Consider the following 14,903-nt stretch of genomic DNA (forward strand, 5'->3'; position numbering starts at 1 on the left):
TGCAGTAAAGGCTGTTCTCCATGGACAGACTGTCACCATGAGCTGTACAGTCAGTCCCGCTGTGTATAACAATGACTACTTACACTGGTACCAACAAAAACCTGGAGAAGCTCCTAAACTGTTAATCTACAGAGCAACACAACTTTTCTCCGGGACTCCGTCTCGATTCACTGGCAGCGGATCTAGTACTGACTTCACTCTGACCATCAGTGGAGTCCAGGCTGAAGATGCAGGAGATTATTACTGTCAGAGTTACCATAATGTTCCTGTGTTCACATAGTGATACAGAGCCGTACAAAAACCACCCTCAGTCAGACTGTACAGTGACTGCACTGCTGCAGCTGGGACTCACTGCAGGTGCTGAGGGGGAAGTTAAACCAAAGCTCTATAAACCAAAGTTCAGTATGTGTAACAAGGTTAAAACATGTTTATAAAATATGATTTTGACCAATATTAAGTAATTCTATTCACGCTTGACATGATAAATTACTCAGTATAACAAGGGTCCTTTAGACAAGATTTCAACACAGTTGTCATCTCCCTTCTTTTGAAAAAAGATAAGGACCCTACCTCATGTTGTAATTACCGTGCACTTTCCTTGCTTGGAGTAGACGTCAAATTGTATGACAAAGTTCTCTCACGCCGATTCAAATCTTTTATGACCAAGTTGGTTCATGAAGACCAAACAGGGTTTATAATGTGTAGGCGCTTATAGGCTCTTAGTCAGCTTAGTATTATCTCAATGGAGCTCAATGGGGCTAGATCCCAAACACTGACGAGATGGAGTGCTGCTTTTGACCGGATTAAGGCTTTTATTTCTGATAATCTTGTCTGACTAATTAACCTATTATATAATATATAATATTCCTGTATTCCGTACTTATTTCTGATGGTTGCACCTGGAAGGGGGCGGCTAGGAGGTAATTTTTGTGCCTTTGTACTTGTTCTCTTCTTCACTCTTTCAAAATTAATCAATTGTTCACAAAGAATATGAATTACCCAACATGTTAACATAAACAGCAAACTCTGAATCCCGCCCACACCCCCCACCGTGAATATTTACATCAGCAAAAAGTACCCGTTAGCCATGGCCTTCTGTTTGAGCACCTGCCTGAAAAGTCTGTGCATGTCACTGTTATTCATAATGAATGTAACAACTGAAGTGTCACCTATATAATGCATAACTTAACTATGATTTTGTGTACCATGGTGATGCAGCACTTCATACAGTCATACAAGTAACCCTATCACAGCCCTGTCCATCTGAAAACCCACTGACACTCACAAGAAAAGGTAGTGCAGACTCCTCATGAATGGAGACACGCTTAAACAGTTTAATATGCAAAAACAATAAATATATGCCCCATGACGCAGTAGGATAAGTGGTTTGGAAAATGGATGGATGGGTAGATTATATTGATACATTTATATAAGTATGTATATGTATAAATATAAAAATAAAGTAATATATTTATAACAGTAATAGATGTTTATAACAGCATTTATTGTCTGTTGAAGAAAGGTGCTTTCCTGCTCTTTTACCTGACGAAACTCTGAATGACGTAATCAAAATTAATCTGTTTTGCTAGATCAGACTCAATACTGAGTCTTGCCAAATCTACTAGTCGCACTTGTGAAATAGTGGATCTTAGAATTTTTTTCACCAGCTTCAGCTTGCTGAATGAGTGCTCTGCAGAGGCGACAGTGGCAGGAATTGTCAACAGAATACACAGACTGATGCATATATTTGGATAGAGTCCTACCATTCATTAAATGAATTAAATAAATCCATCCATCCATCCATTTTCCAAACTGCTTATCCTACTGGGTCGCGGGGGGTCCGGAGCCTATCCCGGAAGCAATGGGCACGAGGCAGGGAACAACCCAGCATGGGGGGCCAGCCCATCGCAGGGCGAATTAAAAAAATTAATATTCAAATTAGAGTGATCCCCCGTCTATCGCAGAAGTTACATTCCAGACCCAGCAGCAAAAGGTGAAAATCCGTGATATAGAAAGACCATATATGTGTGTGTATATATATATATATATATATATATATATATATATATATATAGTTTAAGCCTTAAAATACCCCTCCCACACACTTTAAATACATTTGAACTTATTAAAACACACTTTGTAAGCACATATGATATGTGGATGTCAGGCTAAAGATATGAGTAACATAAATATAATAATAATATGTAATATATATGTATATTTAGTTATGTTATAGTTACTATAAATTATAATACTTATTGTTCTAACGAACTCTTGTCTAGCACGCGTAGTGACAAATGAAAAGCGTATGTACATTTCGTTATGAATTGCGACTCTACATGTACGTAGCAGTATGTTTTATGATTTACTAGTGTATTGCTTAAACGTTACGTATACGTTAGTTATTATAAATTATAATATTGTTCTAGCAAACTTTTAAGCACACATAGTGTCTGCTGAAAACCATATGCTTTGCTATGAACAGGCTGCAAAGTGCACTACAGGTAGGATGTACTTATTGAATTCTTACTCCATTTTTATTTATATACAGATGTTATAATTACAGTAATACATTGTTGTTATTAATGGCTTAGCATAGGAAAATGCTTATTTCACCATAAAAAAGTTGTCAAAAACCCATAAAAAATTATCACTATTAAACTGCATATTTCCGCGATAGAAAATTACATATGTTCCACAGAAAAATCTGCGATATAGCGGGGGTGCAATAGCTGAACTGCAGTATAGCGGGGGATCACTGTATAATACAAATTATGGGATGCGTTGGGCTTCATGGCCCCCATGAGCTTCAAAGGCCCTGGAGCGATATACCGGCTGCATCCCCTCTCCTTGGGCCTGACTAGGGCATAAGGAAGTTTTTTTTTCATTTTGAACAACAAAATTTCCTTATTTCTTCTGCGGTTATGATGTCAGTCAGAAGATACTTTGCATTTTCAGCTCATGCCTCAGTGCTCTGGGAGGGTTTATATTCCAGGAGGTTTAACACTTCATGACTGACAGCTGCCCTTCATCACAACAGACTCCAAACAAACATGACTTTGATCAGCCTCAGCATCTTACTCTTCATCCTCACTCACGGTAACACAGAACAAGCTTGTATTTTTGCAACACATTCCTTGATGAATTGTGCATTTTTCATTTAGATGTCTGAAGATTCTAAGTGTGGAAATTTTGTATGTTTATTCAGTTGTTCATATGTTTATATTTTGTATTTTCAGAATCCAGAGGACAAGTGACTGTGACTCAGACTCCAGAGCTGATATCAGCTTCCTCAGGACAGACAGTCACTGTAAACTGTAAAACCAGCAGCCCAGTGTATGTTTATAATAATAATCCCTGCATGGCCTGGTATCTACAGAAACCTGGAGAAGCTCCTAAACTCTTGATCTATTACGCAAATAGCCGTATCTCTGGGATTCCGTCTCGATTCACTGGCAGTGGATCTAGTGCTGACTTCACTCTGACCATCAGTGGAGTCCAGACTGAAGATGCAGGAGATTATTACTGTCAGAGTTTCCACTATATCAGTAGTAGAAATATGTTCACACAGTGATACAGAGCCGTACAAAAACCTCCCTCAGTCAGACTGCACAGTGACTGCACTGCTGCAGCTGGGACTCACTGCAGGTGCTGAGGGGGAAGTTAAACCAAAGCTCTATAAAGTTCAGTATGTGTAACAGGGTTAAAACATTTTTATTGTAACCGGTGATCGCTAGGGATGACGCCATCCCCGGATCCAGTATCGGGCTGTATGTACGAGACGCTGGTTAGGTAATTCGTAATTTCGTAATGGAGTCTTAATTGGGTAGAAACAGCGGTACACGCAATGAATTAAGATCGGTGTGTATAAAAACGGTGGGAAGCCGGTAGTGGGGGAGTGGTCCGATTGCTGCCATGACACTCCTGCAAGCGACGGAAATGGTGGTGAGCAGTTGGTTTCGTGTCTGGGCTGCGCCGTAAGGTAATGAGTAATAGGGGTTGGACGGGGTGGTTTGGTTCATTCCCGTTTTGTTCTGGGTATGTAAGGACTGTTGATCTCTTCCCAGGCTGGGTTCGGGGCCACGAGTGTGTCTGGGTTTATGCTGACGCTCAGGAGATGGTCACTGCTGTTTTGCCTGTTTTGATTTTGTTTGGTTTGTAAGATTATGTGGGTTGTACTGGCATAGTTGTGAATAGGGGGGGTGGTTACCGGGGCTAACTGGGTGCTGGCTGGTATAGTAGGAGGTCTGGAGGGTAGTTTATTCTCTTCCCCATTTACAGCATAGAGCCAGTGAGTGTGGTGCTGGAGTTTGGGGGTTGGAGGCTGTTTTCTTGCACTGCATGGAGTGAATGTGGGGTGAGTGAGAAGTATTAACTCCAGGATGTGGTTTGCTGTGATTTTGATGTTAACTCCCACTTGGATATGTGTGCCCTCGGGGTGTATGTGTGTGGTGTCTCCCCTTACTATTTCTTTCTCCAGGTAAGCACCTTCCCTGGCTGGCTAAGGGGTTAAGGCGTGATTATAGTATTGGACCACCAGCACCTGGGTTTTGCTCTCAACCCCGTTTGTCTATGTTTTAGTGGTGTCATATGCTGGTAATTGTTTAAAGGCTGGGAGGGTTCTTTTTAAGTATTGTGTTGATAAATTGTTTTAATTCTGGGATATGCGTCTCTGTGTGCATGCAAATGTAACTGCAAGTGGAAGTCGTGGGGTTAATTTGAAGTCCTGAGGGGCAGGGCCTCGGGTGGCGTAGTTGGGGTTACGTAACCTTGCAGCCCAAGGTTACATTATAAAATATGATTTTTACCAATATTAAGTAACTCCACTCATGCTTGATATGATAAATTATTCAGTTAAACAAGGGTCCTTTAGACAAGATTGCAACAGGGCAAGTATCTTCCTCCTTTTGAAAAAAGATAAGGACCCTGGCTCATGTTTTAATTACCGTGTACTTTCCTTGCTTGGAGTAGACGTCAAATTGTATGACAAAGTTCTCTCACGCCGATTCGAATCTTTTATGACCAAGTTGGTTCATGAAGACCAAAACGGGGTTTACAAACTCTCATTCAGCCTCTGACAATCTCCGTCACTTACTACATATAATTTATTCTGCTGATCAATCGGAGACCCCTGTGGTATTTTCTCTTTGGACGCTATGAAAGCTTTTGAATGCCTTGAGTTCGACTACCTTTGGTCTGTCCTGGAACATATGGGTTTAGGCCTTGACTAGCATGATTACACAATAATCCCAGGGCAGTTGTGTTAACAGGTCAAATATGTTCACAGTCCTTTTCTTTGAGTAGAGGCACTACTCAAGGGCTGTCCTCTCTCCTCTTTTTCTCTATACTATACTGTGAACAATAACTTTAAGAAAATCCTGTCAGTCATTAGTGCCAATCTTTCAAACTGGACACATTTACCTAATTCCCTATATACGTGCATCTCAGTTGTTAAAATGAATATCCTACCATGCGTGACCTTTTACAGTGCCATCTTACCTTTGCCTTCCCCTCCTCACTTCTGGATCCGATTGGCTTCTATCCTACTCAAGTATATCTGGAATGGGACGCGCTCTCGCATTAGGTTGACCACTATTCAGCGTAGTAGGATGGATAGAGGTCTCTCCTTTTCTAATTTTAAACTCTTTGCTCAATCATTCATTCTTCGCCCTTTATCAGTTTGGTTCAACTCAGGCTCCAAAGTGGAAGAATCCTTGGTGGCTCCATATAATTTAAAAGACTTGGTCTTTTGCAGTATTTCAACAGAGCAATGTAATCTCCGTTTTGGCCCAATTATATCCCATCTAGTGTCCACCTTTGGAAAGACAGGCTGGCCCCATACCAAACTGGCATTACCATCTTCCTCTTTTCAATAACCATAGGTTTCTATCTGGTAACTCCATTTACAGTAGATGCTCTCAGTGGGCAGAATGCAATATCACCAGTTTTGGGCATCTGTTCAATGATAAAGGTCTAAGGACATTTCAGGATATTAAGGCTCAATATAACATCCCTGCCGTTACATTCTTTATGTATTTGTGCATTAGATCAGCTCTCCATGCCTATGGGGTCCCTTTAAATTCGGAGTTGCTTCTATATCTGTCACGCCCAGCTCGTACGATCCTCGTGTGTGCCATGCCCCCTCATTATCCACGTGTGCTTCCCTGATTGTACCCAGCTGTACCCTGTTGTCTTGTCTAGTTTAGTCCCCATCTTGCCTCAGTTCATTGTCTGTCATTGATGTTAGTTGTCGTCTGTTTCCTGCCCCGAGTCCTGAGAATAAACCCCGTTTCCCCGCACTTTGCCTGCTTGCCTGTTCCTGCTCGTTCGCCTGCCTGCACGCTCACCTGATCACCTGGCGGTCACAACAATATCCTCTCCTTAATTTAATGTTTTTCGACAATGCCTTTTCTATCTCTGCTTCCTCTATATGTTCATTTCTCCTCAGATCTTCATACAGACCTTTAGGAGCAGTTGCAGTTTGGTCAAAAGATTTTGAAATCGATGTGTAAGACACATTTTCTGAGCACACATGGGAAGTAACAATGTCCTCTAAAAATCCCAATCATCAGCTGATACACTGGAAATTGGCGCACATAATGTATTTGACACCTTTAAAAACTTAAATTTTATACGCGTCTTTCCAGCTCTCCCAACGGCAACCTATGTCCACAAGGGGTACACGGCACTTGCTCAGCTCTTAATTCAATCTGGTGTTAGTTAGCTACTGATATTTAAATCCTATTGGACAAAGACATCATCTTAACTCCTAACCTGTTTTTTCTAAGTGACTTTTCAGCTTTTGCACTCACACCTTTTCACAGAAGCCGCCGCCTTGTTGCTTTTACAGCAGCTAAGAAGTTACTAGTTAGCTGCTGGAACCCCCCACGCTTAATGTGTAAGTGCTTAAGGGCTCTTAATGTGTTTAGTATTATCTCAGTGGAGCTGTCAACCGCTAGGATGTATGGGGCTAGATCCCAAACACTGATGAGATGGAGTACTGCTTTTGACCGGATTAAGAGCTTTTATTTCTGATAATCTTGTCTAACTAATTAACCTTTTATATAATATTCCTGTATTCTGTACTTATTTCTGATAGTTGTGCTTGTACCTGGGGGGGGGGGTGCTTTTTTATTTTGCTTTTTCAAAATAAAACAATTTTTCACAAAACATGTTGGGTAATTCATATTTTTAACATAAACAGCAAACTCTGAATCCCGCCCATACCCCCCACCGTGAAAATTTACGTCAGCAAAAAGTACCCGTTAGCCATGGCCTTCTGTTTGAGCACCTGCCTGAAAAGTCTGTGCATGTCACTGTTATTCATAATGAATGTAACAACTGAAGTGTCACCTATATAATGCATAACTTAACTATGATTTTGTGTACCATGGTGATGCAGCACTTCATACAGTCATACAAGTAACCCTATCACAGCCCTGTCCATCTGAAAACCCACTGACACTCACAAGAAAAGGTAGTGCAGACTCCTCATGAATGGAGACACGCTTAAGCAGTTAAATATGCAAAAACAATAAATATATGACCATTTTGCAATCATGCAAAAAAAAATTCATTCACTAGTACATATATAAGGTTAATATAGACATCTACCATTTTGGAAGTAAATCTGATATGTGATTATTCATGCTTTGCTAGATTAAATTGTGTTGTACTGTATGTGTTGTATGATTGCATCGAATTGAATTAAATTCTTCTTACTGCTGTTCCAATTCAACATCTTATAGGGTGTGGCCAAGTCAATTCAAAATGCAGTTCATAAATTCTGAACAACCCTGGTTACATAAGCTACATAATGAGCCAACCAACCAAACTTGCTATATGGTCAGTCACATCTTTTGAATTGTTAAGGTGAATCACTCCTCCTAACTGGCAATGGCAGAAAACTGTGCAATCAGGCATCCGCTAACCTAATACCTGCTGATTCAAGTGTTGAATCCCCAGACTGTGGCTGAGGAGAGGTGTAACGCTGCCCAGCAAAGACACACTGCTGTAGAGGGTGGGTGCTTTGGCATGTGGAAGATGTGATTCTGCTACCTACACAAGTCCTTGAGAGCTCTGAGGTTTCACCCTGAATGTTCCTATGCTGTTCTTGTTATGTGTAATATGCTACACAACATATCAGTAATTATTTTATTAATATACTGTATAGTTTTAACCAGCAAGTTGTTTTAAGGCTTCTTTTGAGGTGTTACTTCCTTTTCCTATTGCTGCTCTCCATTGTGCTTTTTTACAAGGAAGCAACATCACATTTTAAGCCTATTTTTATATTTTTAACAATTAGGTTTATGTATCGTGGTCTTAATTTTGGTTGCTTTGGTGTGTTTTTATTAATTGTCTAGTTTATTTTTTATATTTGCATATGTCTGGTGTGACAATCATATTACACCACATACTACATATTTTCACCATTGAAATATGTGGAATCGATGTTAAGCCTGGCCAGCGTAGAGCACCCCGTATACCCAGAATGTCCTCGAGTCAGCAAATTCAGACAACCGAGAAGTAATCAAGACAACATTTATTCACAGATACAGGATACACTATACAGATTGGAATACAGCTCTTAATCATCGAATTCAGGTGTTTAATTCTGACCCATTGCCAGAGGCATATAAAACCAAGCACCCAGCCATGCAGTCAGGTTTACAAACATTTGTGAAAGAATGTGTCATTCTGAAGAGCTCAGTGAATTCGAGCATGATGCTGTCATAGGATGCCACCTTCGCAATAAGTCAGCTTGTGAAATTTCTTCCCTGCTAGATATTCCACTGTCAACTGTAAGTCTGATTATTGCAAAGTAGAAGCATTTAGGAACAACAGAACCTCGCCATGAAGTGCCAGACCATGTGAAATAACAGGGAGGGGTCTCCGGCTGCTGAGGCCCGTAGTGCATCAGTGACTCATTAACTAGAGTTCCAAACTTCCTCTGGCATTAACAGCAGTATACAAACTGTGCCTTCCAGTCCACCCATTCCACTCCTTTGGCAGCAGTTACTCCTTGCCAAGCAGAGCTCCTCCATTACAGTTAAGCTGCATTTTCGAAGACGGATATAAACTGATGATGAAACCGAGGCCAATTTGCTTAAACACATATACTTAATAAAATTGCAGTCCTGCATCAGACAGATAATTTCATCATAAGGATCAGTTATTTTTAGTTATGTTTAATTGTGAATCTACACCCTAAACAGTGTAAGTCTTATTTTAAATGATAAAATCTTTATAATTTTCAACATACTTTAAAATCGTTATTACACTGCATTTTTTTCACAATAGGAAAAAAATCTCAAATCTTTCCAACACCACTGCTTACAGTGTGAATGAGAACCAAAGTTTGCCCTCCCGTTATTAAAAACAGATGCATCACATGCATTTGCATGAAAGACGCACTTTGCATTGGTAGCACGTCCCTCAGTGACCTGTGGCAGCTTATAAGCCTGTGAGATTAACACTCTGTTACTCACTGTCGTCCTTCACAGCAACACAGTCCACAGGGACAATGACTTTAATCACCATCTTCATCTGGACGCTCATCCTCTGCATCCAAGGTCAGTCTCAATGCATCATCATTAAAAATCAAATACTATAATACAAACAACTATGGTAATGATATAATTGTATTTCTTAAAATATTTCAAATAATGTTATTTATGTTTTTTAGAATCCAGAGGGCAGATTACTGTGACTCAGACACCTGTGGTAAAAGCTGTTACTGTAGGAGAAACTGTGATCTTAAGCTGTAAAACCAGCAACCCTATATATTATGACGATGTGTCGTGGTACCAACAGAGGACTGGAGAGCCGCCTAAACTCCTCATATACGAAATTAGAAACCGTCAGTCTGGAACTCCAGAAAGATTCACTGGAGGTGGAACTAATTATGGGTCCGACTTCACTCTGACCATCAGCGGAATCCAGGCTGAAGATGCAGGAGATTATTACTGTCTGAGTTACCACGAGATCAGTAGTAAAGCTGTGTTCACACAGTGATACAGAGCCGTACAAAAACCTCCCTCAGTCAGACTGCACAGTGACTGCACTGCTGCAGCTGGGACTCACTGCAGGTGCTGAGGGGGAATCTAAACCAAAGCTCTATAAAGGTCACTTTTCAGTAAGTATAACAGGGTTAGAATACACCTATAAATATTGTGATTTTCATCAAAATTAACTCATTATTCAAATAGCCACCTTTCGTATAGTTTAAATATATTCAGTGGCCTCGATAGATCACACATTACAGTTGCTCTTCTGCATTCAAGCCCTTCAATTATGCAGTGGGGAACCCCGTTTCCTTAGGTGAGAATATCGAGCGGATTGCCTGTTACATTGTTACAAGAAAATGAAGGAGATTATTTATTTTACTTTTTAGAATCAAAGCCACGCAAAAGGACCGGTGCCTACACTTCCAGTTCATCCATTAAAGTGTGGGCCACACGACTCAGTAGCATATCACCAGCCTAAGGAATTATGCCCCTTTCACTGGATGACACACATACACTGGATAACCCCACACTGGATCTGCCATACTAAAGAACACAGGCCATTGTTACAACCGAAGGGCAAAATATCATAATATCTATTAAAAGTCACAATTAAAAGGTACACACTGAAACAGTAAAGTCACTTAAAACAATCAGATTTAGAGAGACATTCATCAGTAATACCTTTCATTAAAAGGTTTGTTGCACACAGAATTTGCTGTGTAATATCTGCTCTGGCCATAGAAATGCGGAGCACACTATGATATAAATTAATAGCACAGCAAATGATCATGCAATTAATAAATTTGTGGAAATTCACAATCAATACACACAAATTTCAAATTACTGACTTTGTTAGTGGTCACTATTATAAAATGCAATTGGTGCATACAACCATTTTATAATAACTGTGACCTCGTAGCTTGAATATGCCCCAAGTTTTGCTTTCCCATTGCCATGGAAACAGATGCATCACATGCATTTGCATGAAAGACACACTTTGCATTGGCAGCACGTCCCTCAGTGACCTGTGGCAGCTTATAAACCTGTGAGATTAACACTCTGTTACTCACAGTCGTCCTTCACAGCAACACAGTCCACAGGGACAATGACTTTAATCACCATCTTCATCTGAACGCTCATCCTCTGCATCCAAGTTCAGTCTCAATGCATCAACAATATTCAAACTGAAAATCAAATGCTACAATACAAACTACAAACTATGGTAATGATGCCATAATATTTGTTCAAATATTTCAAATGATGTCATTTATGAGGCCAGATTACTGTGACTCAGACGCCTGCAGTAAAACTCACTGCAGGTGCTGAGGGGGTAGATAAATCAAAGTTTACTTTTCAGGAAGTGTACTGTAAGTGGGTTAAAATACACCTATGAAATATTACGATTCCCGTAACTATCACATGTTCCCGCCTTTTGGTACCAGTTAGCAGTCTAGCAGGTGCATTTTTTACCAACTGTGAACGATATAAAGATGACTTACACAGACCTGAGAAAAGGGAATTACAGCAGTCATGTCGAGATGATATAAAAGCATGGTTCTTTAAATTATTAAAAGACAGAACAGATTTAATTTTTGAAGCCAAACGAAATTGGTATAATGCTCCTCTGACCACGAAGATAATTTGCTTATCTAATCTGAGATCAGAGTCAAAAAGAACTGAGATTCTTGATATATGGCTTAGCATATGACACTAGTGGACTAGTAAAGTAGAAGCTGAGTATCCAAACAGAATTCTATCTGTTTTATCTCCGTGTAACTGTAAAAAATAATTAGCAAGCCACTGCTTAACGTCCTGCAAGCACTCTTTAACCTTGTGAAGATGCAAGTATCTATTAGTTCTAGAGGCAAATATAACTGTGACATCAGCATGACAATGAAAGGAGATCTAATGCTTCTTAAATATGGGGTGCATACAGATAGAGAAGATAGTGGGGCTTAGGATGGACCCTTGAGGAACCCCAGAGCTGACAGCAGCTGTGGATGATAAACAACTACCTATGTTAACCAAAAATGTTATTTGCCGAAGACTGGATACAAACCAATTGACTGCAGTTCTCTGGATGCCAATGGCGTGTTTAAGGTGCTCAATGAGTAGGGTATGATCGAAAGCAGTACTCAGGTCGAAAGGAACCAGAGTAGCAAATTTTCCAGCATCACCCATGAGCTGTACTGTAAATCATTTGTTACTGTAAATCATTCAGTACTATGTAGTGCTCTACAATCGGGCTGGATGTTTTCCAAAAGGTTGTGTTCACTTAAAAAGGTCAATAGTATAAAATGCTTTCTCCAAAGTTTTTGAAAGACAGTTTTGAGATTGGGCCAAAGTTATAAAATTTCTTGGAATCCAGGTTATGCTTTATAACGGGGGGCTATGAAGCAGCATGCTTGAAACCAGAGGGGGCTGTGCCAGTAAGCAGACGAGTAGATAATGGACAACACACTAGGACCAAGAGCCACAAATGCTTCTTTAAGAAGCTGTGTAGGAATTATGTCAACTGGAGACGTGGTGAGCATGGCATCTCTCAGGAAGCACAGGGAACTGGGCAAATACTCCATGGAAGGGATGCTGGTCTGTCACAGAACACATACTACTGTCAAATTAAAGAAGTGTTTTCCTAACTACATGCATTTGGACTGGTATGGGGGACTGGATCATCTAGAGAAAACTCACTGGAATACAGTGAGAACATAGAAAACACACACAGGCAGGCTTGGGTACTGAACCCAGAACCAATGTTCCCTCTGAGTGTTCAAGAATGTGAGTAATGTTTCTTTGGCCTTCAGCTTTTGCCAGAGGACTGTGAACAAAATTTAAACGTTTAAATCAATGAAACAAAATAAAATACATGTTAATTTTTTGTCATGTTATCAGAATCCATACATAAGCATTCAATATTGAAAGTATCCAATGCAATACCCTGAACAGAAATTAATGTGCACTGTGCATCCATTGCATTTGTTTAGCAGTAATTACTCCTTATCAAGTAGTGCCCTCCATACGGATAGGCTGCATTTTTGAAGACGGAGAGGAAGCTATGCACACTGCAGACCCAGAGGGAGCCAGAGTCACCAGCATCCAGCCCAGAGAATTTTAGAGTTTAGAATTTGGGGATCAGTGGTCATTGTGGACACACCACAGCAATCAGTGCACAACAACATAATGTGTCCTCTGCATTTAACCCATATGTGACATCATGATAAAGCAGGGGGCAGCTAATTCAGTGTCCAGGGTGCCGGCACTCTGCCCAAGTCTCTTTGCTCGGACCAGCAGCGCCCATCTTGCCAGGCACAGGTTTGCCAGCTCCAAACCCCAAGCAGGTTGCCAGCGACTCAGAAGAGGCCGTGTCGTCAGTGCATCACACTCCTGTGTCTGTGTCTCCAGTCTCAGACCTGAGCCCCTCAGGTGGCCACACTCAGGTGACCAAGCACCTGTCCAGCCTTCACAGTTGCCCAGGATCAGGCTTTGGCCCTGGTCTTGTGTTTCCATGTTCTGGAGCTGTCGTCTGGGACATGGACGCCATCAGTGCCCTCCGGATCCTCTGCTGGCTACATTTCCTACACCCACAGATCCTCCTCTGATTCCCCTTGTGCCTCTGGTCCCTACGTCCATCCCTCCTGTCTGGTTTTCTATTGTAGTTCATCTCAAAGGCGCTTAGTAGGATCGAGGTCAAGAAGGCCAGTCGAGTTCTTCCACACCAAACTCAGCCAACCATGTCTTTATGGACCGTGCGTTCTTTGTCCACCTTCGGAATATTCATGCTGGAACAGAAAAGGGTCTTCGCCGAACTGTTCCCACAAAGTTGGAAGCATATAATTGTCCTAAATGACTTGGTAGCTTTATAATTACCATATTTAATGTTGGTAATGTCTTACTGTTTGTAGTTTATCAATTAAACCATATGTATGTGTGGCCCAGAATTTAAAATGACGCAATAACTGCAGTTGGGGTTCTTCACTTGCACAATTTTACACAAATTAAACTGTTTTCCACTTAAAGTACTTGGAGCGAAAACATGCTTACAGAGAAATGTACAAATTTGTCAAAGAGGGAAACAAATACATCTAGATCCAGCTGAATAAATACAACTAAACAAATATTAACAAATATGACTGTGATTCGCTGGTGCAAACAAAAAGCACACAAAATTGCAAAAAACTTGCACTCAAAACAATCCAGGCAGGCTTTAAAGAAAAGGTTAAATAAGATAGATCCCTTAACACCCCTTATAGGTTTCTGTAAAATCCAGTCCCTGTTCAAAAAGTCAGCTTTTTACTTTTATATATAAAGAAAACGCCAAACATTAGAGCTGACATCAGAATGGGGAATGAAGCTCACGAAATCCAAACCATCCCAAAAGAAAAATCAAAATACACATTATTTCACAAATTTTGTAAACTTGACTGCATGGCTACAGTAAGTGCTTGGATTTACATGCCTGTGGCAATGGGTCTGAATGGAACACTTGAATGATTAAGAGGTGTGTCCCAATACTTTTGTCCATATAGTGTTACTACCCACAATTCTACATCTCCTTTGCCTGTTGAAACACACTCCAACAACCATTCCATCTTGAACTATTTGCATGGATTATTTGCACTTTTATTTGTTTAGTAATTTCCTATGTCTGAACAGGAAAAATCCACGAACTCCTGACAAAACTAATGCTCTGTTGCATTAATAACATAACTTATTTGGTGATGTTAGGGAAGCACATTCAGAAAACAAGTGATGATGTTCCTTTGCTTGACTGGCTGACAGAACTTGTCACCCAAGTAGAAGGAAACTTTCAAGATTGGCAAGTGTTTTTGTAACAGATTATAATTATTATCCTCAGCGTTTTGTTCTTCTAAAAAAACCGCAATTACAATTAAAATT

At 40.4% G+C, this 14,903-nt stretch overlaps 1 gene segment (V, D, J or C); it reads left to right on the forward strand.

Moving 5' to 3' along the window:
* Positions 1-14,903, forward strand: part of LOC125738142 (Ig kappa chain V region Mem5-like) — a 76,418-nt gene that overhangs the window by 59,001 nt on the left and 2,514 nt on the right.

This window comes from Brienomyrus brachyistius, chromosome 3, assembly GCF_023856365.1.
Source record: "Brienomyrus brachyistius isolate T26 chromosome 3, BBRACH_0.4, whole genome shotgun sequence".
Lineage (NCBI taxonomy): Eukaryota > Metazoa > Chordata > Actinopteri > Osteoglossiformes > Mormyridae > Brienomyrus > Brienomyrus brachyistius.